This window comes from Hyperolius riggenbachi, chromosome 3, assembly GCF_040937935.1.
Source record: "Hyperolius riggenbachi isolate aHypRig1 chromosome 3, aHypRig1.pri, whole genome shotgun sequence".
Lineage (NCBI taxonomy): Eukaryota > Metazoa > Chordata > Amphibia > Anura > Hyperoliidae > Hyperolius > Hyperolius riggenbachi.
Genome location: NC_090648.1, coordinates 216,544,587 through 216,569,142, shown reverse-complemented (window position 1 = coordinate 216,569,142; position 24,556 = coordinate 216,544,587). Strand labels below are relative to the sequence as shown.

The 24,556-nt window shown below is 42.0% G+C and overlaps 1 protein-coding gene and 1 long non-coding RNA gene across 9 annotated transcripts in view; one reads left to right on the top strand and one right to left on the bottom strand.

Annotated features, from left to right (window-relative positions):
- The window catches only part of LINGO1 (leucine rich repeat and Ig domain containing 1), a 560,070-nt gene that overhangs the window by 33,079 nt on the left and 502,435 nt on the right, over positions 1 to 24,556 (bottom strand). Inside the window, exon 1 of one of the 8 annotated variants that reach the window (XM_068275721.1) lies at positions 11,804 to 12,339. The exons of 6 other annotated variants lie outside the window; for them this stretch is intronic. The gene's annotated coding sequence lies outside the window, so the exon portion shown is untranslated. Of the gene's footprint in view, positions 1 to 10,894; positions 11,157 to 11,803; positions 12,340 to 24,556 lie in introns of those variants that run through there. One more of the 8 variants, XM_068275722.1, reaches the window with a different exon arrangement.
- The window catches only part of LOC137563359 (uncharacterized), a 175,223-nt gene that overhangs the window by 81,992 nt on the left and 68,675 nt on the right, over positions 1 to 24,556 (top strand). Inside the window, exon 2 of the long non-coding RNA XR_011030330.1 lies at positions 4,984 to 5,115. This is a non-coding gene — a long non-coding RNA (uncharacterized lncRNA). The remainder of the gene's footprint in view (positions 1 to 4,983; positions 5,116 to 24,556) is intronic.

The window sequence follows — 24,556 nt, the reverse complement described above, 5'->3', positions numbered from 1 at the left end:
CTGCTGAGGTAGAAATGCTGTATACTATGGGGACACTTTAATAAGCAAACTTACTGTCCTAATTGTGATACCCCCCCCCCCCTCCACCCACCCACCTTACTCTACTCCTATGTCGGGCAATGGACCCCTCTATGTACCAGAGCATCCCCTCCTGTGTGCACAAGTGCAAGATGATGTTACATCTACAAACTACCCAGAACTACCTGACATTTCTGTTCTACCCTCTGCATTATTGTAAAGGATGGATGTGCAACTGCATGGGAAAAGGACTACTGGTAGGCACAGGTTAGGATTGCATCATGAGAGGAGTGGGTGGGGCTAAGTAGGGAAAAGTGTATTCAACTACTGAGCACCAGGGGGCAGAACAAACAAGAAAATAAGGTCTAAAGCAGACAAAGTTTTTCTTTTAATGGAAACACTGATGAGTGATTTGAGACTAAAGGCGCCCATTAACATTAAAATTGTTAGCGAACTATCACATTTTCGATACGATGATTCAGATTGAAAGAAATGATCATATTGAATCTATCCCCTCACTAAAGAATCCAGCTTGTGCTGGTATCTCCACCAGTTATGATCAAATCTATGAAAAAATCTGACAAGCTGAGTGATCATTTCTTGAAAGTGAACCTGAAGTGAGATATATGGAGGCTGCCATATTTATTTCCATTCAAAAATTGTTAGTTGCCTGGCAGCCCTGCTGATACTCTTTTGCTGCAATAGTGTCTTAACCCACAAACAAGATTGTCCCATTGCTCAAACCACCAACAGCTGGATCCAACACGGTGTGAAAACACAAGGCAACAGAAGAAATCAACTGGGTCTCTACCTGGATTTAGTAGAGTACTGTTTAGTAGAGTACTGTGTTAGCAATCAATAAAAGCAGGAAGTTTTGAATCAGGATGATACTATTTATTGGCTAACTTAGAGGTAAATAGAGCTGTCCAGTAGGTTTCTTCTGTTGCAGTAGTGCCTGAATTACACATCTGAAACAAGCATGCAGCTAAACTTGTCAGATCGTTGTCAGAAAACCTAATATGCTGCATGCTTGTTCAGGGTCTATGGCTAAAAGTATTAAAGGCAGATGATCAGATTGGCTGCCACTGCCAGGCAACTGGTATTGTTTAAAGGAAATAAACATGGCAGCCTCCACATTCCTCTCACATCAGTATCCCTTTAAGGAAATATTGATAATGTGATAGTTTTGGATCTACTTTGCCCATCAGCTTATCTCTTTTCATGAAATACAATCTGAATAATTTGATATAAAATGTGATTGTTTAATATAAATGACACCTTTAATGGACACCACCACAAAGTGACAAGCAGGGGACAGGGATAGCTAAAGACATACTTACCAATTGTTTATGAACCACTACTAAATAGCAATACAATTTTAAAACATAAGAGATTGTTACTAGTATAATTAGACTTCTTTATTTTACTTTATATGACCTTAGTTCTACTGTAAAGTGTTGATAATAGGACATTTTGTAATTAATGAAAAATAGACCAGTATCCCCAAAACACTTGATATTTATTGTATAGAGACACATCCTTCCACAGTATCCTACTTGCCTGATGAAAGCTACACATTATTTATGGAAATATTATTTAGCACATACGGATCAGCTCTTTAGAATTATACACACAGATGTTTACTTCAAGTATGAACACACTCTAGAAACCTCAGCTTACAATCTCACATAAATCTGCCATGAGCGGATACTGTACAAATGTCCTGTATAAAAGCAACTGGGACATTCACTGCAAGGAAATATTACCCAGCCTGTGCACTGCGTTCATGTCTCAGCTGATCCACCTATTGCCCGGTCTCACTTTCATGGTGTTGGAGAAAGGGGCATCCAATCCCTGCACATTATAGCCTGATGTTTGCCCTTTCTTCTAGTTTTTTCACATACATTGTATACTTTTTCTCTTTGCAAAAAAAGCCTTCTTTTGAATCACATTGATGTTGGGGGATCATTTACATCTTTAAAGGGAAGGTTCAAGCAAAATAAAAAAATGAGTTTCACTTACCTGGGGCTTCTACCAGCCCCATGCAGCCATCCTGTGCCCTCGTAGTCATTCACTGCTGCTCCAGTCCCCCGCTGGCAGCTTGCCGACCTCGGAGGTCGGCTGGCCGCATTGCGTACATTTTTACGCATTCCCGCTAGTGCAGGAACATTAACACATACATTTTTACGCATTACTGGTTCAATGCGTACATTTTTACGCATTAAACCAGTAATGCGTAAAAATGTATGTGTTAATGTTCCTGCACTAGCGGGAATGCGTAAAAATGTACGCAATGCAGCCCCCGACCTCCGAGGTCGGCAAGCTGTCAGCGGGGGACTGGAGCAGCAGTGAGTGACTACGAGGGCACAGGATGGCTGAATGGGGCTGGTAGAAGCCCCAGGTAAGTGAAACTCATTTTTTTATTTTGCTTGAACCTTCCCTTTAAGGACCACTATCATGCAAAAATGTAAAATATATGTAAACACATACAAATAAGAAGTACGTCTCTTCTATAGTAAAGTCGCTTTCACAGTGGGATGTTATTGTCCTGCATTTTAGAGTAATTATAGCGCAGGATAACGCACTGTAATGTTAAGCCAATGCAACATTCACAGTGCGACTTTAACGTCGCTTTGTAAATGTTGCGTTATGGTAACTCACTGCTTGCAGTGCATTACTTCTAAATGCAGACAATACCAGATACAGAGAGGCATACTTTTCATTGCCTGTATGCTCCACTGTATCTATTGTATGCCACGGTAACGCAGTGTTAATGTGCGTTACCTCCTTTTTTTTGTGTTGCGTTGTAACGCTGCGTTGAGACTTTAACGTTGCATTACAACGCAATGTCCCACTGTGAATATGCTCTAAAATGAGCCATAAATTACTTTTCTCCTATGTTGCTGTTACTTCCAATAGATAGTAGAAATCTGACTAGCTAGTCCACCTCTTCATGGGTGATTCTCAGCATGGCCTTTATTCTTTATAAAGACACTCCCTGAAAAGGATATATAGAAAGATCCTGCTAGCCTCCCTGCTTGCTGCACACTGATTTGGCAGTTGGACGAAGCAACTGCCAATTTACTAAGTGCGTTTGAAAAGAACAAAAACCCTGAGAATCCCCCATGAGGAGATGGGTTAGTCCAAAACCTGTCCGTTCTGTCAGATTTCTATTACTTACTGTAAGTGACAGCAACATAGGAGAAAAGTAATTTACGCCTCATTTTACTCTGGAAAAAATGTACTTCCAAATGTTATGATTTTCGTGATGGTGGTTCTTTAAAGAGGAACTGTAGTGATAATGACATAATGAATAAAATTGCTTATTTTCTTTTACAATATTCATTAATAATTTATTTAGTCAGTGTTTGGCCATTGTAAAATCTTTCCTCTCCCTGATTTATATTCTCATATTTATCACTGCTGGCGACATCTTTAGTTCTGCCAGGTGATCTGTACGGAAAGTTCATTATTGAGTTCTATGCGCAGAGGGAGATACTGCTTGCTTGGCAGTTGGAAACAGCCTTTATTTCCCACAATGCAACGAGGTTCACAGACTGTGGAAGGGCTTTCACCAAAATATCAGCCATACAGACTCCCCTGACAATCTACTTGAGAAAAGGTAAAGTTTTCATGTGGGAAAGAGGGTATCAGCTACTGATTGGGATAAAGTTCAATTCTAGGTTAAAGTTCCTCTTTGAAAATGTAAGCTTGCCTTCAGTAAATAATGACCACTGCATTCTTATAGGTTCCACTTATTTCAAAATCACAAATTCTTGCATACGTAGGTAGGGACCCAACTTAAAGAAAGGTTTATCCCAACCATAAAGTTATCTGAAGACTAGTGAGTATTAATAGTGGAAGCAGCTGCAACCATGAGCTAGACTGAGCATGATATTATCATAATTAATAAAGCATCATCATAGAGTATATCAAAAATGTCACTAAAGCGACTACATACGCCATTCAAATAATGGCACTCTAAAATATTGATGGTTCTGGTTTAGTTTAGGGTGATTGTTGTGAGGACATTCTTCCAGCAGGAGGAGCCTGTACAATGATATAAGCAGGATGGATCACTAACAGCCTTGACAAAAGCATCAGGCCACTTTTACTCTCATCAAAACTGTAACTACAAATAGTGAAGCCCCCAGTACAACATAGATATGATCCTTCAACATTCACATTTCTCTTACCCATCCATCTTGGCAAATACCAGATCCTGAGGGGTCATATAGCAAGTATGACTACCACGATTCCTCCTCCACATAACAGTGCTGCTACCATGACTAACCCCACCGCTAGCAAGTGTGGCCACAACATCTTATTTGGAGGGGGGGGGGGGTGCTATATTGGAGGGAGGGTAAGTAGGTGGGGTTCACACAGCACTGTGATCCCCTGCAGCTACAGGGTCTGCTCCCCCCCCCCCCCCGAGAGGTTACACTTTGGACTCATAATGTATTTTCCCCTGATCAACAATCATCTCAGGTAAGAAAACTCTATATGCAGGCTTACCTGTTCACAGGGAAGTTAATGCTCCAATAAAATACTGATAAACACAGGAAACACAGGGGAACATATAAACTCTATTCGGATTGTGTCCTGTCTACAATACAAACCTGGGACTTTAGTGCCACAAAGCATGACTGTTAACCGCCTACCCACATCCAGTGGAGTTTTTTGATGTGATCACTGCAAAAACACACAATGGCCATTCATATATTTTTCCTTAAGCAAGTCAAAATGCCCACCTAGTACATGGGTGAACCTGGTTATGTCATTTGCACGGTAATTTCTAAAGGGCTGGCTATAGTTGCCTGCTTATGCTTCTCTGTAAACTGATCTAAAAATCTACTTACCGTATATCAATTTATAGCATATACTTTTTGTCCTTAGCACTGCATGTAATAGTACCATTCAGTTCAGTTTTCAGACCAGACTCAAAAACAAACACTGTTGTTATAGGATTCCATATCCCGCAACTTCCTCAATGCAAGACAGGAACCTGCTGTGAAAGTATGGGGCTCGGAACAGATAGCAATTTGCACTAACACCAGGGCGTAAAGATCATTCATCACTGTGTAAGACATATAGCAGGTAAGATCACTTCTCTTTGCAACACCCAGGCCAGGCACTGCACTAGCAGAACAACAACTGTAACAGAACACTATGGACTTGTTTACACCATGAGGTTGATTCACAGAACTCATGCATTATCTCAACTATAAGGAGAGATAACTGATGAGATAAACAGATAAGGAGAGATCATTTATAAGGTATTTTTTGTGAATCAACCCCTATCTATCATAATTCATGGTCCATCTTTCCTACTCTGTTTAATGAATTACCTCTCCGTGGGCCTGATGCATGAACACCGGGTAAATTTGCTGTGAATGGATGCATGGCAAATTTGCAGGTACTGAACCTAGGGGAGCAGTGCCGTTACACAATTAGCTCCACGGGTGTGGTGACACTAGTGTAACAGGCTGCCCCAGTGTTAGTGCCGGTTAAATTGCTGGACATTCATGTATAAGGCCCAATTAACTTGTGATTTACCTGACCTTAGGGTTGATTAACCAACCCGTTAAAATTGTTTTGGGCAGTGAGCGTATGGCAATTTTATCGGTACTTGCGCAAGTGCCGTAGAGCGTGTTGTGCAAATAGCACAACTCATGTTATGTAGGCAACAGGAGCATTGCTTCAATAACCTGTGTTACGAAAGTGTTGTAACACAAGGTTGTGCGCATGGCAACTTTGGTGAGTCAACTCCCTTTTATCTCATGAACTTTCTCTCCTTTGGGTTCAAGTGAAAAATTAGTAAGATAATTTATAACATAAGTTTAGTGATTTAAAGGAATACTGTAGGGGGGTTGGGGGAAAATGAGTTGAACTTACCCGGGGCTTCTAATGGTCCCCCGCAGACATGCTCCAGCCCCGCTTCCAGTTCACTTCTGGAATTTCAGACTTTAAAGTCTGAAAACCACTGCGCCTGCGTTGCCGTGTGCTTTGCTCCCGTTGGTGTCACCAGGAGCGTACTGTGCAGGCCCAGTATGGTCTGTGCCTGCACAGTACACTTCTGGTGACATCAGTGGGAGCGAGGACACTGCAACGCAGGCACAGTGTTTTTCAGACTTTAAAGTCTGAAATTCCAGAAGTGAACCGGAGCATCGGTGAGTGGCTGCGTGGGTACAGAATGTCTGCGGGGGACCATTAGAAGCCCCGGGTAAGTTCAACTCATTTTCCCCCAACCCCCCTACAGTATTCCTTTAAGGCCATGAGCTGTGCAGTAGATTTTCCTCAGACACAACGATTGCTCTTGATCTTCTCACCCCAAAATCTACAGGGTGTACAGGTATCTTTGCAGGGTTTCCCTTTCAGCAACCTAGCAGGACAGACTGACTGCTTCCTTTGATGTTCCCGCAGCATGGCACGGTTGGTTCACCCCCTCCTTAGAACATTCGGCCTAGTCTGATACTGAGTAGCATATCTGTACAGAGCTTGTTTCTACACTTCCACCTGAAATGGTCACTAACAATCATTGGGGATGACAATGAATTTAAATTGCACATGAACCTTAATATTACATTCATTTTTTCTGATAACAGAACCACTTTAGAGCACCCATACGTTATCCTCAATATCAAAATGTTCCTCGTCCTCAATTGACCTCTCTTGACCCTGAACCAATACCAAGCCTAACCGTAAACCCACACCATTTGATTTGCTTAGCTCTATCTCCCCTATCATGCATAAAACTAACAGCAACATTTTTCATATTGCTATCCCCCACTGACCTTGACCTCATGCCCAACCTTAAAGAGGAACTTCAGCCTAAACAAACATACTGTCATTAAATTACATTAGTTACTAATGTGTTCATTAAAATAGATAGGTAATATAATATCTTACCCACCCTGTTTTAAAAGAACAGGCAAATGTTTGTGATTTCATGGGGGCAGCCATCTTTTTGGTTGAAAGGAGGTGACGAGGAGCAAGAGACACAGTTCCAACTGTCCTGTGTCCTGATCACCCCTCCCACAGCTGCACACGCTAGGCTTCAAATCTCAAATTCAACATTTAAAAAAACAAATTTGCGCCAAAACAGCAGTAGAAAAACAACAACATCAGAAATCCCATCATGCTTTGCACAGCATCAGTGGAAAAATGCGCAGGCAGATTTATTTGATGGCGCGGAGCTTAGCTTCTGTGCACCTAAAAATGAAGCTTGGGTAAAAAAAACAAAGTTCTGATGCTGTGTAACTGTTAAAGAAGCACCAAGTCTTTTCAGTGCTGCTGAGTGCACCAAGTCTTTTCAGTGCTGCTGAGTAGATTTTTAGTCAGGAGGTTCCCTTTAACCTCTCACTCTGAAGTTATTAACTCACAGGTGTCGAGCTCCAGTCTTTAAGGGCCATATCCATGCCAGAGCTTATTTATAAAGAGTGCAGACAGGTTGTACTGCAATTTTTTTCAAAACAATTCAACTTTCAGATGATCAAATTTAAAAAAGTGGTGATTAGCTAAATGACTGACATTTTTATTCAGGATGGCCATGTATTCCAGTATCAACAATTTATTCTAAAATACCATGACTTCAAGGCACTTTAGTGCCAATCGCTGTATTTATATAGTGGATATCAATATGATAATCTGTTAATTATCTGATCGACAAATAGCATTTTCCGCTTTCAAAATGCGTATCGCCATAGCTTACAATGGAAACCAGTGTTGTTTGCCAGCAGCAATGGAGGTAATGGCAATACAGCTACTTTTTCTAGCAAAAAGTAATGGGAAAAATGGCTGATCCCTTGCTTCATTCAAGGAAAATATTCTTTGGATCAACACTTCAGAATAATTACCAATTACTGTATAGCAATCACATCACTGACCACTAGAGAACAAATTCTGCCCTTTAATAAATGTGGCACTATAAAAACATTGATCAGATGTCAAAAATTCTGGAACAAAAAAAGTGACTTCTTTTTAAATCGCCACTCTTTATATATAAATCTCGCTTCAGAGCTCATAAATAGCAGGGGCACGTGTGCCCCTGCTAAAACGCCGCTATCCCGCGGCTAAACGGGGGTCCCTTCACCCCCAACCCACCCCCCGCAAAAGTGTGTCGTAAAAAGGTCGCAGAATTTCCCTTCCTGGAGGCAGGGCTAACGGCTGCAGCCCTGCCTTCAGTCGCGTCTGTCAGCGGCGCATCGCCGCCTCTCCCCCGCCCCTCTCAGTGAAGGAAGACTGAGAGGGGCGGGGGAGAGGCGGAGATACGCGCTGACAGACGCGCGTGGGGCAGGGCTGCGGCGGTTAGCCCTGCCCCAACCAGAAAGCGCTCCCCGGGTGTATCGAGGGGGATTTGGGGGTGAAGGGACCCCCGTTAAGCCGCGCTATAGCGGCGTTTTAGCAGGGGCACACGTGCCCCTGCTATTTATGAGGTCTGAAGCGAGATTTATTCTCGCTTCAGACTCTCTTTTAAGTGTACTTTTAGTGAGAGTCAAGTTATCAATGTAAGGAGCTGTGGTAGAGGAAAGGCAATAGTGCTCCTGCTGCTACAAAAGGGGCCCTGTTGTCTCCTCATACATCCTAACAGAAGCTAAATCAACCAAGCAGTATGATTGTATAACCAATCAGGGGATGGTTGTAAAACCTTCAATTAAGATAGATTTAAAAGTAATGATCTAAAAATGTAATCACACATTTTTTATTGGTTTTGTCAAAGAATTCTATATTCTAATCACCTTCACAGTGCCTGTGCTGTGAATAAAATGATGTATTTAAATCTGTGTACATGTCCACTTGTCACCTGCAGAGTGACAAAGTACACCTGTCACCTATCCTGTGAGAAATGCAGAAAGGCCTATTGCCGATGTCCTTCTACAATATGCTACTTTTCTACCCATAATGCTAATCATTTATCTTTCATCTTTTCTAAACGGCATAACAGGAAGTCATGAATCCTCCAAACAAAATGTGATAGGCTACAAGCCTTAGGTACACTGGAATATTAAAGACTTTCCCCACCCCATATATATGTGTGGATATGGTAATATGCAGTGCCTACAGCACATGGAAGCAGAAATGTTAACGTAGAGTGTAGAGGACAGTTAGAAGGTTATTGATCACTTTAAGAGCCATGTGGACTCCCCTGCTCGGGCCTCATGGTGGTCGCTATGGCTACTATAATTACTGATATGTCCCTACCTGCAATGGGTATGCTGGCCAGGAGTTCTAACACATCACAGCCCTGATTCAGTATATGTTTCCCACAGGAGATGTTTTCCTACCTTACCCATAAAATACCTTTTCAGCCTCCAGCAGCTAAGAAATGTTTAAAAATACATTGCCCCAAATTAACTTAAGTATGAATTACTTCTTTACTTTATTTCCTTACCTACTTTTTTATACATTTAATACTCAGTAAGTGCCAAATAGGTATCCTGTAGATAAGAAAACCTGTCCTGTGAGAAAAATGTATTGATTAAGGGGCTACATATGCCCGCTTGTTCCAGATGATAGGCTCAGAAAGGACTACATTTTAAACATGGGCATTACAGCCAGATGACTGGATTTAAAGTAGTTGCATCATTCTGCCATGACAAATGTCCTTCGCCAATTAAAAGCTCAAGGATTTGTTTTATGTTTGTACTTTTTTTTATTTCTCCCCAAGACATTTTTTCTGGCCCCTTCCCAAAGAGCACTGAACTGATAAGAAACCCCTTGTATGTGATAGATAATTACTTTGGTAAGCAAGGCAATAACATATTGGAAAAAACTGAGAATCCATGGGATTTTCCAAACTGCTGTGCTCACATCCCAAGTAGAATGGCAGTGGGCAAAAAAACAAAACAAAACAAAATAAAAAACCAGTGGAAATATAGGCGTTGATTCTTAAAACGTATCTTTCCTTACTTGTTTTGCACCTTCCTAATTCCATCTGTAAGGTCTACAGACTTCAGTTAGCCACTGCCTGCTGCCATGTTTTCACCTAGCCACAGTGTCCCCTTCTGCCTTCCTCCATCCGTCAGCCTCATTGTGAGTTATACCTCATTGTAAATCACAGCCCACAGCAAGACTGAATGACAGTGACACAGCAGTGGGCAAATGAGGATACCGCATGACTGAAGACTAGAGACCCAACAGATGTAATGAGAAGGCAGCTATACCAATCTCTCCATGCATGCTCTTGCCACACACTTTGCATATGGTGAAGGAACCGGAATGGTGTCAAAAGACCAGAGTTGAGGGGAGGACTAGTTTGGGCATTCGTGGTGGGAGAGTATAGTGGTGGGAGAGTATAGGCCTTATTGGTTTATAGTCAAGTCAGCCATTTTTTACCTGATTTATCACGTAAAAATGGGAGCCTTTGGTTATTTTCAAATCATTGAAAAACCAAAAGTATGACATACGGAAAATCTACCATGGGCAATCTCTATGTACTGTTGGTAATAGCAATAATTGGGCTGAATATAACACATTCTCTAAATGTACAATGTGATAAGCAAACGTCCCAGGCCATAGGCAAATACTCCAAACACATTCTGTATATCTGCTGTACTGCACAAATACTGTCATCAAGGCATGATATTCATAGAATCCAAATGGCTTTAAGTCGTAAGCTGGAACTAGAACTAGTCCATGTAGGCCACCATAATCAAGAATTCCAATATTTCACAAGCAGAGAATTGTGGGAAGCCATTGTGGACTAATAAAATAAGCTTGGAGATGAACTGTTATGTGCTAGGCATCTAACTGTAGACCCTTTATATATATAACTAAGTGGAGGTGCAAAGTGTACAATAGTTTTCCTTTACGTGTTTCTGCTTTTAATGTGCACAAACAAAAAACATCATCAGTATACCAATATTCTTCGATTTACCTATTAGCAGCCTAGTCATTTGCCTGTGATTCTCCATCTGCACAATGCATAGAGCTGTCTCCCTCTACTGCTCTCCCTTGATACTGTGCATACATGCTTCCCGTGCCTCCGTTCCATGGTAATATCTTCTGCAATCTCCATATTCTGCTCCAGCTCTCTGGTGTGGAATGTCATCTCACTGTATCACCATTTCTGTGCATTCTGCATGCCATTTATAAGAGTAAACCACTTAATCTCTGCGTGGTCACCTTCCTCTATGGCTCTCATTTCCCAATCCCTCTGTAGAAATCATTTGCCCTCCTACTCTCAGCGTATATTCCGATCCCATGGGTCAGCTGGTGGAATGGGGGGGGGGGGGTCAATAATGCTGCTGAAGTGTATCTACATGAGAAGAATGCAGACGGCAGGCCAGCGATACACAAAGGCTACACAGGTTCTCAGGACGACAGCAGAATGCTAACACGATTGGGGGAGAGTGCTGTGTGTTTGGGGAGGAAAACAGAGAGGGGGGGGGGGGGGTAAGGAGCAAAACTGGAGAGAAAATGGGGGGGGGGGCATTAGGCAGGGTTGCTTTAGAGATACACCTTGATATGGCGATAAATATGGGATAAGGTACAACACTGTGATAGTGTACTGCAGAAACGCACACTAGGATGAGAATCAGTAAGAAGAACCAGCAGAGCATTATTTGTTCCATGTAAATCAGACTGTCCTAAGCACACTATACTTAAGTCACTAAGCACAAAAAGCAACGGATCAAGCCTCACATTAGAACACCACAAAGATATATAGAGAGATGCTCACTTACAAATGCACCTATCCTTTTCAGACAGCACTTGTTAGGCTAGCATGACTGGCTACATAGACAGAGACATCAATATCAAATGAATAGATAGATGATATCTGTACCTGGCCTTCATTTTTCGCTGCTGCGAGACGCCTTTTCTGGTTTCCATCTCCAGCAAAGGAGAATACTGCAAGAGTGCGAGCCCAGTTCTGCCTCACATCCGCACGGCAACATACAACACACAGCAGTCACATCCCAGCTGATCTGCACACTGGCACAATTACACAGCTAATCACAGGTAAAGAACAGCTAATCACACGGACACAGTCACATAGCTAATCCGGGCAGCACAGCATGCATGTGGAATAGGAGGAAGCCACAGAGGTCTGTATACGGCAAACACAAGGGCACAGGCAGAAACACGAGACCACAAGACGCGCTAGGGCACACATCCACCACCGCTCAGCCAGGAAAAAAGGGAGAGGAGAGAAAAATCCAGAGGTGCAACCGCAGCTGCAAAGCACAGAGACACAGATCAGCTATACAGCAGAGGGAAACCGAATCCTAATGAGGAGGGTGATAAAGCAGGCAAAACACGCAGGGTGAAGAAGAAGCAAGCAAATAGGAGAGACAAACAGATAGAAAAGCAGGGAGGAGAAAGGGAGAGAGAGAGAGAAAGAGGGAGAAAGAGAGAGAAGGGGGAGGGAGAGAAGAGGAGGAACTATGACAATGAGCTGCTAGAGAGAAGTAGCAGCTGAGAGCCATGACTCTGCTACTCAGTGCTATATATTAGTGCTGTGCAATATTCAGAGACTGCTCTGTTCCTAATGCATCACATAGAAACAAATCTCACATCCAAAGCCCAATAGAGATTGACAGCTGCTCTGGCTATTGCTGTACTCAGTGAGATAACTATGCTGCCCACTACTACAAATAACAAGATAATTGCCATCCCTACCTCCGCATTCTGACATACTGTACATCTGGCCGTTAACAGATAACCATAGTAGCCTGAGCTGCCCACTGACGGACTGCCGTGCACTTTCTGTGCACTCATTAATTCTAGAAATAACCTGTGATGGTTTGCATTGTGTATTCCAGGCTGCAGTGCTACCCAGAACTGTGAACTGGGAGATAAGTGGACTGCTGTGCATCAGTCAGAAATAGAGGTCCAGTTCATTATACTGAGATGTAGCCTTGTACTGAGTATATCCTGAATTACACCTGCACTGCACACTCCTATACTGTCCCAGAGTTCCACCCCCATACTGCATACTGCTGTGGCATACAGCTGTGCTGTCCAATACTGTAGTGCTGAACACTATTATTCATTTAGGTTACACAGCCATATAACACTGACACAGTTTCTGCAGCGCTTTACAGAATAATTTACATTACTCATTGTTCCTCAAGGGGCTAGCAACCCAGTATCTCTCTACCACAGTCTGGTGCCCAACCTGCCGCTCTTTAGTACTTACTGTGTGGCCTCAAGTCATTTGCTGTGTTTTCCATGAAGAAAAAGAAAGGTAGACACCACCTGCTGTTCTCCAAGTGCTCTGTCTAGCAACATGGAATTCTAATGAAACTCTCTTAGGTGACATGAAACTCTCATTCCTTAAGACGAGCAACTAAGTCCCTAAAGTAAGTAGTAAAAAAAACAAATGCCTCTGCAGGAATGATCCAGTAGCTTAGTTGATCAATCGTTCCTATTACAACTGTGGAAAGAGGAGGAGCCATGAACAGACACTCTGAAGTGAGATAAATGAAGTGAGAGGGATATGGAGGCTGCCATATTCATTTGTTTTTAAACAATGCAATATCTGGCTGTCCTGCTGATCCTCTGCCTGTAAAACTGTTACGCCTGGCACACACAATGCAATTCACCGTCAGATCGAATTGATAATTTCCAACATGTCCGATCTTTTCCCGCTCGAGAACGAGATAGATTTTCAGATCAAGTAATGTCAAAAATTATCGATTCGACTCATCGATCTGACAGGAAATTGCATTGTGTGTAGCGGGCATTAGCCATACATAGACCCCGACAAGCATGCAGATCAGATTTGACTGAATTTGCCACATGCTTGTTTCAAGTGGGTGACTCAGACATTACTGATGCATGAAAGATCAACAATATGCCAGGCAATTGGTAATGTTTACAAGGAAATAAATATGGCAGCCTCCATGTCCCTCTCACTTCAGGTGTCCTCTAACGTCAGCAGCATCTTATTGGTAAGGAACAATAGTGATTAGATAACGTATAAAGTATTCCGACAGAACTACACCAGCAGTTTCTGCACAGAACCTGCAGAAATTAGTTATTAGCTGATCTGCTTAACCAGTAATCCCCTAAATCATTAAAGAGAACCTGAGACAAGGGGGGTAAAATAATTCATACTTACCTGGGGCTTCCTCCAGCCCCATGACCACTGTTGCCTCCCTCGTCGTGCTCTCAGGTGCCTCCGTTCGCCTGCTATCGGCCATGGTAATTTACCTTCAGCTGCATCAGTCGAGCTCTTTTGTGCATGCACGGGTCAGCTGCGCACACACGCCCACCCTGTTCACATCTGCTACTAGTACTACCTACATTGTAGTATCTACTACTAGTACATCTAGTACTACCTACACAGGTGCAGAATGCTCTCTGCGACGTGCATGGGGTGGGCAATTATCCAGGGCCCCAGCTCCATAGCTGGTTAGGGTCTTCAATGACATCATGACCAAGGGAGTGGACTGGCCATGGGAAATGCAGAGGGCTCATGTGGTGGTTATACCTAAACCCAATAAGGAAACATCTTTATGTACAAATTACCGCCCTCATCTCCAACCTTGATCTGTAATTTCTTGTCAAATTTTTGACCCTTACACTTGCCCAAGAATTATACACCCTGACCAAATGGGCTCTGTCAAGACCAAGCCAAATGGGCTTGTTCACCAAGCTATTGATAATGTACGGAGAAATCTGGACATGGCTCAGTAGGCTAGATCCTGTCAGATGCATTCTCTATTGCTGTCGGTTGACGCCAAGAAGGCGTCAGGGTTGACTGGAAATAGCTTAGTATGGTACTGACCAGCTTCCAGGTTGGGGCCTCCTTTATGAATGCTGTCCTCAGCTTTTATGTCTTGGCAGCACAAGAATAAGTATTGTGGGTCTTTAATCAGATTTTTCCATCCTTAATCACAAGTTGTGTTCCCCTTATGGACCAGAGTAATTTTGTAATTTTCTTCTTTCAGGGCTCCTCCCCTTCACATTGGCCAATAACTTTATCACTACTTATTACACTGAAATTATCTATATCTTGTTTTTTTCACCACCAATTAGGCTTTCTCTGTGTGCTACTTTCTGCTAAGATTTATTTTATTGTATATGCATTTTAACTGGAATAAAAAAATAAAAAAATCATTATCTCTCAGTTTTAAGTCATTATAGTTTTAAAATAAAACGTGTTACTGTGGATAAAACCCACACATTTTATTTGCCCATTTGTCATGACTATTACGACCTCTAAATTACATACCTATTACAATTTATGGAAACAATATTTTATTTGGAAATAAAGGTGTATTTTTTATATGTTGTTGTTTATTTACACTATATCACTAATTACAAGCAGTATTTGCAAAAATGACAGTAATATAACCTCATGACATACAAATTAAAAAAGTTGAGTCCCTAGGGTAACTATTTATGTATTTTTTGTTAAATGTCACTTTTTTGTTGTACAAGTTTTTTATTCTGGTAACTATGGGAGAGGGGGGAGATAAAGGGTTCATTAATTAAGTATTTATTTATTCTTATTTAATGTATGTAGGTGTATTTTAACTGTTTGTACTGTGTAGTGTAAACTGTACACAGGAAGTAATGTGTGTGTGTTTTTACTTTCACTTTGTTAATGACCACTGGCATTTCACTGATGCCGGTGATCATTGATTACAGGCACTTTGATAGGCTTTGGGATTTATATGGAAGCCAGGGAATCTGAGATGCCTGGGGGTTCCGCTTTCCTCCAGTTATGATGACCTATATGATTTGAATTATATAGTACACTTAAGAAGAAAAAGTCACTTGGCACTCAGCTGATTAGACAGAGGGCAGAGCGGGCTCCTATAAACCTGCAACAACTTCACCCCATATACTTGCACCTGCATTCCTATGGTATCAGTCCCGGCAAAGAGAAGTGCAGCAAGCTGTGGTTAGTGCAGAGCACAAACTGAGGCACATTGGTACATGAAAGAAATGCTGTGCACCTGTCTCTTGTATTGCTTTTATTGGAATCTTCTACCGGCAGCCAGCGTATATGACATAGAAAACAAAGATTGTCAAACCTGGATCCACGGAGGTGCGGAGGTGAGTAGGGGAGAGGTGACCAGGGGATGTACGGACGGCACTACAGCCGTTTCACGCCGTCTGGCGCTTGCTCACGTGCATACGTCCTAAACGGGGCAGCGCTGTACGGCTTCCTTCATAGGATCTTTAAGCCGCGCCCCCAGCGCTGCCCCATTGGTGTAGAGTGCCTGGGAGTGAGGGTCGGGGGTGAAGGGGCGGAGACTCGCCGCGCAGCGGCGAGAGACAAACATCAAGCTTCAAGCTTGTATTGTGATGCTTAGTTAAGCTATGCGGCCAAATGTGTGTGAATAGTGCATACAATATAATTCGTGCATACATCCTCGGATGTGACATACAAACATGTGGAACATCTATTAAGTACAACATACGAAATGTAGAAAAAGGATGTGTCATATATAAATCACAAAGTGCAACAGTGCATGAAACGTGCTTGCTGAACGCTGACATTATGGCATAGCCAGACTGCATCCTAAACGCCCTATGTTAAAAAATATATATTTTATTAATAACATAAACCATAAAAGGGATCACCCCACTAGACCCAACCTGGAGGGGCTCCCATTAAAAAAGACCGGGAGGTAGAAATATGAGCAACGAGACCCAATAGGCGTATTCGCCTCCAAGAGTATATATATCCACTCCCCTGATTTATTTACATTAAGTCCGCAGCCTGCAGAATCAGGGAAAGAGGGTTCAAGACGGTCCACACCAGGAACAGGGGCCCAGAAGTTGGGCCGTGCAAAAGAGGAGGGAAAAGGGGGAAGAAAGCAGGAACAGGGAGCACCCATTGTCTTACATATCAATAGGACCAGACAAGTCCAGAACAACCAGGGTAGCATGAACCAGGTGGCAGAGAAGGCCCAGAGTCCCCAAATGAGGGTACCCCCTAAATAATAAAAGCAATACAAGAGACAGGTGCACAGCATTTCTTTCATGTACCAACGATTTGAATTATAAACCCCTCCTTAGGTATTTACATTATTTTCTCAATTCCTGGATGAACTATAAAATCTCTTTATTTGGGCGCACCAACACCATAAAAATGAATGTCCTTCCTAAGATTCTAAATTTCTTCAGGGCACTCCCCATTGCTATTGTTAGGAAGGATATTTTCAGGATTCTTTTCACACCAAGGCGTTGCGGTATTTTATACTGCACCCCAATGCCGGGCAATTGGGTACAGGCCAACGTGACGGAAGTGACGTTTTCACAGCATCTCAGTCGTAAGCCCAAAACTATTTTAACGTTGCGGTGATGCATCGAATTGTGGCGATCTGCATCCGCCCGGAAGTCATGTTAGCCTATGGCGATGCTTGGATTTTGAAAAAATTACTGACACAACATCGCGGCGCGCATGCGCATTTTAACAATACGCTTCTGCATACCCAAAAAGACGGCAAGCGGGCGTCACTTTCGGCCAGTGACCAGACAGGGAATACTGCGCAATAGCGTGGTGTTCCCTGAAGGCCTGCTTTTGATGGTGAGATGCGGTGCATCGACGTCGCCAATGCTGGTTTATAGTGTGAAACCGACCTCAACCCCCGATCACATAGCTTGAAATATAATCGACACAACCCTGGTATTCCCTTTACTGAGAATTCAGTGGGCTGGGACTTGTGGCAAAGCACAGAGATCACCTTGCTAAAAGTTATTGTTGTGGATCAAAAGTTACTATCCTGGTCTAACGTCCAACAAAAATATGACCTTCCTAATAGATCCTTCCACTGCTATCTCCAGATATGTCATTATTTATCTGTAATCATGAGCAGCATCCCAAACTGGTATCTGTCTCCTATGGAGCACCCATTTTTCTCTGATATCGATGGCCCAGGCCTTATCTTTAAATTAACTCCCTACTATGGTATGATTCCCTGCCAGCTGTTATTCCTCCTATAGAGAAATGGGCCTCCATATTTACCACTCCCATCCCAAGTGAGTGGGACAAGCTGTTTAAAAGTATGCCAAAAAACTCTAACAACATTATTATCAAAGAGAAATGCTATGAGGTGTTTTATGAATGGTATCAGACCCCTAAAACACTATCCAATTTTAAAAATGCCTCCCCTGTTCAGAGCTTTGATTGTACAGATCTGAATGTGAATGCAGCACATTGCTGGTGGCAATGTCCTCCCATTCTTGACTTATGGAACAGCTATTTTCAAGAGATCTCCTTGACCTTTGAAACGCAAGTGGATCCTGACCCATATGTAGCTTTGTATGGCCAGAAGGTTCCTCAGCTCACTAGGAACCAGAAAATCCTTTCTGCATTTTTTTGCGCAGCTACTAGATGTTTTATTGCCAAATTTTGGAAAGGCCCCCTCCTTCCACACTGCATTATCCTGGATAGGATGTGGTGGATCTATCATATGGAACAGATAACCTATTGTCTAAAATCCGATCTTGATAAATTCCATCCCATATGGTCAGAAGGTTTTGTCAGGTTTCCCCTGGGTCCTCCCACCTCCAGCCATTGACTAATGTAGTATATGGAGTCCTGTTATTAGGGATGCTCAATGAGATGCAAATATTTCTGAGTTCATAAAGGATTATGTATATTGCTATGCAAATATATTCAGCTTGAAAATAGAACACTCAAGTCCCACCCAGGTTTAAATTGATTGGTCCATTTTCAAGCTGCATATATTTGCATACAAATTTACACAATCCTGCCTGAATTCGAAATTATTTGCATCTAATTGATCATCCCTACCTATTATCTCTATATTGCCATGACCTTTTATTGTTCAGCAACCAATAGCAAATGTATATTAAGCGTTATGCACTTTTTCATGCTTCTGCATATTTTTTCCCTGGAATCTATGAATTCAGAAATGGTCTCTGTATATACTGTTTTATATGCCAACATAATGCAATAAAACAAAGTAAAAAAAACAAAACAAAACTGGAAGAATGCTGGAATCAACGGTGTGTTACAGGCAGAGGGGTGGGAGGATGAGTCCTGTCTGCACACTGACAATTGCATAAAGCACGCACTGCAACCTAATTTCGCTTTTCTGAAGTTTTGCAGAGTCAGAAATGTTAAATAAAAACTTCACATTTTGAGATCAGCTCCAGTTTACTGGCTGTGGATCCATTAGGCATTGAAAAAGAATTCCTGTTCTAGTTTGATAAAGTTTTTATAAAAAAAACAACCTCCATAGGGTTTTATGGTCCTGCATGTAGAACACTTTGCCCTTGCATTTTACACCTGTCTGAATATAAATATAAGCATATAAAATAACCCTCCCACTTTGGAAAGAAAGCGAAAATGTGTTAAAAATTCAACGCAGCAGGAGGCTGAATACAAGTAAAAATACATGCAGAAATGTATTTAGGAACACAGCTGCATAAATGATTATGTCCTAAGAGCCACTTCTGAGTGGCACAAGGAGACCAAAAAAAAATGTGGAAGTAATTGGACATACACAGGGTCTCCAGTGTGCTTCCAGTGGCCGCTGACCAGATGACATGCTGGCTAGAGTGAATTATTATGAGTATGATGAGCATTAAAACAGGGTTTGCGCCTTATTCTACAATAAGGGGTCCATCTGTAGTGCGTGCTTGTCAGCGATAAATGTTCACACCCAGATTGCCAAGCTGTCAGCGATATGCAATAAAAGTAATCATGCTATTAACTAATGTATGATTAATTATTGCGCCTGCCACTGCGAATCCATACATAAGTATGCTACTCACATCTGTGCAGCCAGACATAGCTTAGGCTGCATTGTACTGTGCATGCTGACTAGGCACTTCAGCCAGATAGAGATATTTAATCTAACCAACGCCATGCAGTTTGACCTCATTCATGGAAGGAAATATGAGAGTGCTCACCAGCAACCAGTCAAATATATGTATTCCTCTGAAAGCAAACACTACAGCAGACACTGTTGTGAAGAAAACCTGCTGATTGCTGTAACTTTGAAACAAATCACATGAGTATATGAGCAGCCAGTGGAAACTCCAGCCGGTGGAGGTGGATGGGGCAAAATCTTTACCTCAGAAAATAAAAAAAAATGTTATTCTCTTGATGGTCGAGTTACACTTCTACTGTCTACAAATATCTCAGCAGTAGCTATAAAATTAGGCTCAGATTTGCAGTATTGAGGCCAGTTCATAAAAAGTAGGATAATGCTGTATGATTTTTGTAATCAAGGTATTTATAAAATAAATAAAATTACCACTATTGCGAAAATCGTGAAACTTAAAATACTTGTAAACACATACAAATAAGAAGTAAGATTCTTCCAGCAGAAAATGAGCCACAATTTATATCCCATTGTTGCTGTCACTTACAGTAGGTAATACAAATCTGACAGAACCGACAGGTTTTGGACTAGCTCATCTCATCATGGGGGATTCTCAGGGTTTTCTTTATTTTCAAAAGAACATAGTGAATGGCAGTTGGCCTGTCCAACTGACAAAAAAGTGTGCAGCAAACAGGGAGGCTGGCCTACCTCTTTATATAAACAATTTTCAGGGAGAGTCATTATAAACATTAGGCCATGCTGAGAATCCCCCATGAAGAGATGGAGAAGTCCAAAACCTGTTGGTTCTGTCAGATTTGTACTACCTAATGTAAGTGACAGCAACATAGGAGAAAAGTAATTTATACCACATTTTACAGGACTGCCAGGAGTTTCATTTCAGTGACTATATATCTAGACTTAAAGGTATTTTTAGGTTTCCCCACAGTTCTGTTGCTGAGAAAGGTAATTGTGCGGTCTGCTGCTAGGTAATGAGACATAACTGCTCCGGCCAATGCTGTGTAACGTCCTATGGCAGTGATTGCCGGAGACATGTACCAGTGATGGCCAGAGATACAGAAGTTGATAGGCTGCTGTGCAGCCCAGTGGTTTATAGTGAAGGACTCTATTCCTTCATGTGCTGTATGATAGAGATAACTGAGCCACGAAGCAGTAAATACTGACTTAAAGCTGTGCTATGTTGAGCTCCTGGAGGGCAGCTGTTGCTCAGGAAAAGGGCTGTCACTGCTGGGGCAGGTAATTACAGCATTGGCTTATTAATAATTAACACAGCCAACAAGTACACATCAAAGAGGGATGAAGCACACTGCAGGGTACCATGTCACACTCAGGGCCCCTGCTTTATGCTAGCTGATGGATTAGGGGGCTGGAAGACCTGTGCATTGCAATGTAACAGCCCATACATCAATTACACTAAAATGATGTATGATGATGAATGTTACTTAAATAAGCTAATCATGCACACACCTGCATTCCAAAAGAGTGTTGTTGAAGAAGAAGCCTAGGTTATGATATGTAATGTACAGAAGATGGGAAATGGGACTTCTTTATAAAGAGTGGTTTTGTTTATACAGAGGGCAAACAAGGTGTTTGTCACAAAATTGCATAAACAGTGGCTCATTTCACATTGCCAGGCCTATTAGCTGGTTCAGGACTGCATGTAGTTAAAACTACGCCACACTTGTGGCTGTTTGAGCTTGATGCGGCGCACTTTTAATGAAGCCCGATTCCGAATACGGGACGCAACAGCGAGTCCCCACTGGCTTAGCCGACTGAGCTCCATAACTTGGTCAAGAGCCGTTTTCATTAGTTCCTGACCTCCTGATCAGGAGTGTAACTAGACTTAAAGAGAAACTCCAACCAAGAATTGAACTTTATCCCAATCAGTAGCTGATACCCCCTTTTACATGAGATATCTATCCCTTTTCACAAACAGACCATCAGGGGACGCTGTATGACTGATATTGTGGTGAAACCCCTCCCACAAGAAACTCTGAGGGCCGTGGTACTCCTGGCAGTGTCCTGTCTGTGAACCTTGTTGCATTGTGGGAAATAGCTGTTTACAGCTGTTTACAACTGCCGAAAAAGCATGCAGCAGCTACATCACCTGCCAACAGTAAAAATGTCACCATCTAATAAATGTCAGAATGTAAATCAGGGAGAGGAAAGATTTTACAAACGGCGAACACTGACTAAACAATTTATACATAATTATTGTAAAAATGAAGCACTTTTTTATTACATTATTTTCACTGTAGCTCCTTTTTAATAGAGCCCCCCTGCAAAAATGATAGCATTGGGCCCCCTTTGTCCTCGGAACCCCTTGCGGGTCATGTGATCTGGAGCCAGTGAATAGCAGCAGAGAGTGTTCCGCTGTGAAGAAGCATCTGGAAGCAGGAAAAAATTACACACGCTCCTGCATACGCTGTTTGTGAGAATTTCTTTCCTAATTGACTGCACTTGCGGTTAGGAAGAGGGAAGTGGAGGGGCCCCCAAAGTCTCTGGGCCCCCTGCAATGGCAGAGGTGAATGCTACGCCTGTTCTCCTGATCACTGTGAGCCAGTCACAGTGATCAGGAAGTGAAAAAATAAAAAAAGTCTCTGGTCCTTAAAGAAAACCTGAACTGAAAATTAAAAGTCAAAATAAACATACACACGTCAAACTCACCTCCCGTGTAGTCTACTCTTCAATCTCTTTCTCCTCTCCTGTATCCTGTTTGTCCAAAATGATCAAGGTATTTCTCTGTCCTCCATTTTGAAAATGGCCATTACCCCATAACAGCTTTCTGGTCAGCACACTGTTAAACTGTAACATCGTCCACTTGAGCCATAGGGAAACATGGACATTACCTGGCACATCAGTTGTCCTCTCAGCTATAACTGACAGCACCTGATATATAACTGGCAGCAACTGATATATTTCAGTTCCAACAAAATGTTGTCAGAACTGGAAGGGATCATTGTCAGAAGAAAATGATGAGCTTCTGAGAGGAACTGATGGCAAGGTAACTATGTACTGTTCATTTTAAGTTACCTCATGTGTTTATTTTAAATAATTTTACTCAGTTTAGGTTCCCTTTAAAGGGACCCAAATGAGTTAAAGTGGTGTTAAACTGAAAAGATCACAGCATTTTAGTTTAACTGCCAACTCTATATGAGCGCAAGTTCCAGCAGCAATGCATGATCAAGTGATAGCAAGCCTGACCACAACTTTGTAGATTGCCAAATTGCATTCACACTATTGTATATTCATTGCATTATGGCGTGTCAGACTCTGGTCCGCGGGCCAAATCTGGCCCTCAGAGCTATCAAATGTGGCTCCCAAGTGGTTTCCCCACTTTGCATTATGCTTGGCCCACTCTAGACCTCCAGGGATGTTATATTTGAGGCAAAGCCTTAGATCCCCAGGGAAGCCATATGAGAGAGGTATGGGGAAAGCACTAAACACCAGGGAACTTTATAGGGAAGGGAGGGTGGACACAAAACAGCAGGGAACAGTATAGGGGAGGGAGGGGGTGCACTAGACACCAGGGAACAGTATAGGGGAGGGAAGAGGCATTAGACATCAGGGAACTGTAGAGGGGAGCGAGGCGGGCCACTAGACACCAGGGAACTTAATAAGGGAGGAAGGTGGCCACTAGACATTGAGGATGGCCCGCAACTTGATCTCAGTGTTCAATTTCGTCCCACTTTGTATTTCAGTTTGACACCCCTGCATTATGGAGTACAGTAATTCTGCATGCAAACTCACTGTCCATACAATTCCACATCTCTGAGTTGTAATAAAGCATTGCGTTATTCTAATTCGCTGCATGCAGTTAGTTTCTGGATAACATGTATAAATATGTACACATTCAATAGACATTGGCCAGGCTTTGAAATAATGTGTGTGTTATAATAACATGTGCATTAGAATGTTTCAATTTTCCAAAGTTTTTAAATTAATCTAAAAGATCTGTATGCAACATTGTAGACACAATATTATTTATGGATTGCACTTTTATCGGTAACTCTACCACAGTAGAATCTTTACATCATATAACTATATCATTAGGATCCAGAACACAAGCAAAATCTACATAAATTTAATATTTTATTTTTTAGCCTATAAGAATGAAAACACGCTGGCGCGTGTCCATTGTAATACACACACATTATAAAGCATGCATTATGCAATGCAGTTTGAATCCAGCCTAAAAGTGGAGCATGGAATAGGATACAATGAGAACAGTGATGTTTGTTTCAAATAACCTGTTCACCAGTTTGCAGCAGATTACCATTTTTAAGCAGAGGCAGGCAACCTCATTGCAAGTCAATGGGCTTACAGCTACTCTTCAAGTGAGAAGTAATGGTTGTGACTGGTATTCCATTACTGCATTTAAGTGAATACAGCTTAATTGATTTAAGTTAATTAAGGTACTGCTATCAAAGCAGGAATTGCCACCTTAATAAATCTAATCACCCTTCTTTAAATTTGGAATAATAAGACTGACAGCCAGAAAAAAACTTTAAAAAAAGGTATCTTCTTTTATTTACCTGTTCACTGCATCTGCATCTGTTGTGTGTAAAACAGCAGCAGAAACACACACACAAACATATACAGAGCCACGGTTCAATTTCTTACCTGTACTTATTTGTACACTAGAGACACAAACAGAAATGTCACCTAAGACCCCATGTTTGTTTCTTACTTTGTACAGCGCCACGGAATATGTTGGCGCTTTATTTAATACTCATAATGTGTTGTGATTCACCACAGAA